At 37.2% G+C, this 6,000-nt stretch overlaps 1 long non-coding RNA gene across 2 annotated transcripts; it reads left to right on the top strand.

Moving 5' to 3' along the window:
• Positions 1-635: 635 nt before the first annotated feature.
• Positions 636-1,945, top strand: LOC147035648 (uncharacterized). 2 transcript variants are annotated; one of them, XR_015062321.1, is made up of 4 exons: positions 636-955; positions 1,052-1,210; positions 1,460-1,517; positions 1,807-1,945. It is a non-coding gene; the product is annotated as an uncharacterized LOC147035648 (long non-coding RNA). The 2 variants fall into 2 exon arrangements; XR_015062317.1 differs by having other exon boundaries at positions 636-1,210.
• The last annotated feature ends 4,055 nt before the right edge of the window (positions 1,946-6,000 follow it).

Raw genomic sequence — 6,000 nt, 5'->3', positions numbered from 1 at the left:
GTATGCCCCGGTTAGAATAGGTGTACCATATCCCTGTGTGTCGTAAGAGGCGACCAGGGTTGGTGTCAGGAAGGGCATCCGGCCATAAAACATTGCCTCAAGAAAAAGCCAAACCCCTGCACAGCAGGGAAAAATGACTGTAAAAACGGTCATTTTTTATTTCCCCTTTTAACCTAGGGGCTCTCTATTCAAATAGCCCATACAACAAGATAAAGATTTGTTAAAGGTGATTCGAAAGAAATATCTGAAACGTCTAAGCCTCGGGACACTCTTTATCAAATAACCAATGCATATTGTTTAGCTCACTCATTGAACCTATAAACATTTGTTCATTCTCAAATTCCTTCAATAGTTTAATTTTCTTTGCACAATAATCCCCATCTAAAATATTGAAAAACAAAACATTTGAATCTTTATATTTTTTAAGATACCCTTTTTGTGCCATTACGAAATGATAAACTTCTCTTAATGATCTCATCTGACCACCTCCTGAGTTGCAAATCATTTTTGTACATAAACCATGCCAGAAAAAAAGTTTTGTTTCAAATGTTTTCAGTTCATGCCGTGAAAATGAGGAAGTGTTTTTTTGACACGGCCGTGCTGTGTGAATGAGGAAGTGGTTTGGACTGTCATGCTGTGAAAAAATAGGAACTATTCTGTGAGACAAGGTCTCGTGTTTATATTTTATCTCAGAACACGAACTGAAAACATTTGAATCAAAACTTTTATGGCGTGGTTTATGTCCAAAAACGATTTGCAACTCGGGCGGTGGCCAGATGAGATCATTAAGAAGCTTGTCATTTCCTGTGCCCACACCCAATGATTAAGCAATTTCCTCATCGTTGCTTTATAAGCGGTTCGCCAGACAAAGTTTCTGCCAGACGGGATTTCATTTTTACAACTGAGGCATGGACGATATTTCTTCCGATGAAGCCAACAGCCCACTACAGAGTTGGTAAGTTTGTGTATGCTTTTCTCTTTGAACGATGAAGCAAATGATTATTAATTAAATCATGATAATTCTGATATATATATATTTTTTCCCTGACAGGGCATTGGAAGAAATTGAGTTCACATATCACGACGTGGTTCATGAAATTAATACTCTTATTGAAGAGATCAATGATTTTAGAAGAGAATTGAAAGACATTTTCAATGAGTGGCATGAAGTCTTATCACGTCCTCTCATCTCGAAGGAATTAAACCAATGGTGAGACACGTGTGTGTGCCTCTCTCTCTGTCTGTCTTTCTACCTACCTCTCTCTGCTCTTATTGAAGAGGCCAATGATTTATAATGACTGGTCTCTGATCTCGAATGAATTAAACCAATGGTGAGGCACGTGTGTGTGTGTCTATGTGTGTGTGTATGTGTGTGTGTGTGTGCGTGTGTGTGTGTGTGTGTGTGTTGCTTTCCCTGTCTGTCTCTTCATCTATACCCTTGACTTATTTTTTTTTTCAGCACTATCGCACAACATCAGCTGTTGAAGCAATCTTGTACAACACATGATTTTCTGGAGGTAAATATTTCTGAATTATTATTAATATCACTCGTACAACACATGATTTTCTGGAGGTAAATATTTCTGAATTATTATTAATATCACTCTCTCTTTAGAATGTCGCCTTATGTTGGTTGCATCATTAGTTTGGACGTGGTTTTGTCAGTACACTGGAATTCATTTTATTGACCTTGAAAGGATGACAGGCTCCTGGTGTGTTAATTCAGTGGTCAACGAGGCTTATTCATATTACCATGTAATTATCTTTATAGAACCTAATTATTATCCATTTTTTTGTTCAAAACAGAATATGGTGTCTGAGTTTCGAAATCACAAGGCATCTGAAGAAGATTGCTGGGAAAGATTGTACATTCTCGCAAATGAATATTTAATATTTTCAATATTAATAAATTATATTTGTTTGTTTACAATTACTTGATTCTGAATTACAAGAAAAGAATAAAAGAGATGTAAAGGGGGCGGGGGGGGTTGGGGGGGAGGGGGGGTAGGTGCGCTCCCCAATGACCCATCACCCCCTCATCCCATCCCTCCCCTCCCCATGTGTGTGTGTGGGGAAGGGTGGGGGTGGGATGAGGGAGGTGGTGGGTCAAAGGTGGGGCGCACAGGGGGATGAGGGGGGTGGGGCTGTGTGGGCGGGGGTGGTGGGGGCGGGGCTGGGGTGGGGGGCGTGTGTGGGTGGGGTGTGTGTGGGAGGGGCTTGTGTGGGCGGGGTGTGTGTGGGTGGGGCTTGTGTGGGTGGGGCTTGTGTGGGCGGGGGTTTATGTGGGTGGAGCTTGTGTGGGAGGGGTTTATGTGTGTGGAGTTTTTGTGTGGAGCTTGTGTAGGCAGGGCTTATGTGGGAGGGGTTTATGTGGGCAGGGTTTATATGGGCAGGGGTTTATGTGGTGGAGCTTGTGTGGGAGGGGTGAATGTGGATGAGGCTTATGTGGATAAATGGATGGGTGGAGAGATGGGGGGATGGGTGGATGAGTGGAGCTTGTGTGGATGGGTGGATAATTTTTAATTAAATAAACATGTTGTGTGTGTGGGGAACTAATTAACTAATCACTAATTATGTGAATATGATGAATATGGGTGGAGCTTGTGTGGGGTTTGTGTGTGTGGAGCTTGTGTGGAGTTTTTGTGTGGAGGTTGTGTGGAGCTTGTGTGGGGTTTGTGTGGGCAGGGCTTCGGTGGGAGGGGGCGTGTGTGGGCGGAGTCAAAAGGGGCGGAGTCAAAATTTCAATTTATTGGAGCTTGTGGGGGGTGTGTGGTGGGGTTTGTGTGGGATTTGTGTGGGCGGGGCTTGTGTGGGCGGGCTTGTGTGGGTGGAGCCGCGGAGTCAAAAATTTCAATTTATCTTTGTCTTTTGTAATTCCTGTGAATAAAATGAACCTAAAATCTCTTCCCCTTCCAAATCATATATCTTATAAGTCCAAGGAAGTGTATCTATTACATCAACAATTTTAAAAAACTCGTTGGTCCATCTTTTCCTATAACCTTTTCTAAAATGCGAGTTCCACCTATATATTCTTACGATATCACCAACTTTGAACTTAGGTTTTCTGACATTAATCTCTTTTTCATATTTTAATTTTGTAAATGTTTCTGATGGCTTCATATTTGTTGACGTGTGAATCGTGTCATTGTACTTATCCACAATATCTTGAATAAAAGATGACCATTGTTGTGAACCGAGTTGTGTGAATTTTTTATATAGTCTCTCTTTTAAGGTACGATTAAAACGTTCAACAACAACTGCCTTCCCTTCATTAAAGGTACTGTATAATGTAATACTGTTAATTTTTAGAAAATTCATAAATGTCTTGTTATAAAACTCCCTACCCTCATCAGTCCACAATTTTTTAGGTTTTCTCTTACTTTTATTAAATATCTTTTGGAAGGCTAACATAAGAGTATTACCTGTTTTGTTTTTTAATGGTACAACCCAATATCTACTCCTCAAATCAATAACGCAGTTAAAGCATACTTGTACCCCTTATCATTATTGAGTTCAATCAAATCAGCAGACCAGATATAATCTACTTCCTTGGAATAAACTTTCCTTCTCTGAAACTTTGTGAATATTGGTTTATGTAATTCATCAGCTAATTGCTCTTCAGTCTTAATGGCATCATTAGAGCCTATAAGTTTTTTGAATTTCCAAGTCCAAGTTTCAATTTAGCACTGATCATCTTCTTCACAATGAACCGATCAACTTTTTCTCTTCTCTCAAGGTTGGATTTTGTATCAGAGACAAATTATACAACATTTCTCTATCGGCTTCATGCTTTTCTTCCAACGTTGTGGTATTCCCATAATCAATATCGTGTCTCATGCACACTTCATCAACTCTATTGATAGGCTTACTCCAGGATTTAGGATTGTCTGCCTCATCTAATCTTTTATCCAAGTTTGTGCCTGGGCCACAGAAAGAATACCCTGGAAGATGTAATTCCCCTGGTATTCCAGTAGTTGTAAATTTACTTCCTGATAAAAACTTTTGGATATCTCCTCCTAGTTTGTGTTGGGAGATAAATTGATTTTTTTTTGAACCACACACCGAACATATACCTTTTTGTATAACCCTGTTATTTTTACTTTTAATATATGAAATATTTTTAGTATTAGTTTTCTTTTTACATTTGAGACAATAACTCATTTATTTATGAGAAAAATTCCTGCAGAGTGCAAAAACCTTTTTAGTTTCCAACATGCACATTTGAATCTTGATTTTTAAAACATAAAGAATCCTTAGAAATGCCTTCACTCTCTCCTCCATTTATTTAAGAAAAAAAAAAATGAAAAACTTGAATTAAAATCCATATCTTGTCGATGCCAATAGTCTTGCCGAAAGTATTGCAAATAGACTTGTCAATTCTTTCTTTTCCTCCTCGGTGGGTTGAGTTATTTTCTGTAATACCCTTAATCTTTTTTAATCTCACTGGTTTCCATATTTTGATATTTATTTTTGTCTCGCTCTTTCCTCCCTCTCCTCCTTCTCTCTCTTCTCTTTTTCCTCCTTCTCTTTCTTCTCCCTCTCCTCCCTCTCCTTCTCTTTCTTCTCCCTCTCCTCCCTCTCTCTCTTCTCTCTCTCTCCCTCTCTCTCTCTCTCTTTCCTCCCTCTCTCTCTTCTCCCTCTCCTCCTTCTCTCTCTTCTCTTTTCCTCCTTCTCTTTCTTCTCCCTCTTCTCCTTTTCCTCCTCTTCCCTCTCTTCTTCAACTCCTTCCTCATCCCTTACTATCCTTGAATAAACACACCCCATAGAATATTATACATATATTCATCAGGATTTCTTGTTATTCCTGTATCCAAAATAATTTTTTTACAACAGGAAACCAATAAAATTTCTTTTGAATTTCTAAAAGAGCCTTACCTTTTCTTAACTTTATAATTTTTTCATTATTTAACATTCTAATTAAATCTAAAGTTGTCGGTTTATCAACATCAGCATAATGCCAATCTTTTATTGAAAATACCTCATTCTTATGTTGTAGAACATATTTATTAAAATACCGAATACCCTTTTCTTGAAGGTATGCTTGGACACAGAAATGATAATTTTATTGAAGCCTTCTTGCTGTCATTTATGTAGTACAAATATATGTTAGAATAATATTATGTACGAAACACCTCCCCATCTTCCCATAGTTAAATCATTTTGTATTTCCTTACTTATTATATATAATCCTGTTTTTCTGTTTTCATGAGATAAACAAGGGCAAAACCATTATTATATTTACCCTTATTAAATTCTTTTTATTTGTTGTTTACTAATCGTAGCCCCACAAAACTCATTCTCGATACCAAGTGGATAATATTCTTCCTTACGAGACTGATTTAATTGTTCCAGGTCTTCGAGGTTAATTTTAAATGACCAATTATACCCTAAATCATTCATATCATACCCCCATTGTTCTATTCTCATACAAACGATACGCCCTTCTTTATAAAAATTTATTTTAATTCGAACTGTGAATTCTGTATGACCTGGAGATAATATCAACACTTCTGTATCTTTGGAATACACAGCCGTTTTATTTAAGGATATATATTGTGATAAATCGCTTAATCTCACCAAGTCATTCGCGTCAGTCGGGCTTGGATAATTTTTTAATTTATAAGCATTTTTCATGTTAATATTTTTGGTTATATTATATTTATGTCGTTCACAGCCTGTGCCTTTGTGTAATAATTTGATAAATCAATATCCAGTTCTTGAGATAAACCAAAGATAGAACCATCTTTACCAACATAAGTCATTTATATTAGATTAAAAATAATATCATAAAATTTTTTATTTTTGTTGAGTTGAAATAACACATATAGGCATAATTGGCCACAACACTTGGAATTTAATTCTTGGACTTGAAATGTTTGATAAACACCATTCTGTAAGAATTTTATGACTTCAACAGGTGGTGGAAGACCAAAACTATCAAAATAATATTTGTCTTGACTATTAAAAATACAAACCCAATGAGAACCGTTCCCATTATTA

Source organism: Eptatretus burgeri, chromosome 1, assembly GCF_056783735.1.
Source record: "Eptatretus burgeri isolate ZD-2024b chromosome 1, Ebu_testis_v1, whole genome shotgun sequence".
NCBI lineage: Eukaryota > Metazoa > Chordata > Myxini > Myxiniformes > Myxinidae > Eptatretus > Eptatretus burgeri.
The sequence above is the reverse complement of the archived record's forward strand: the minus strand, read 5'-3'. Positions and strand labels throughout refer to the sequence as shown.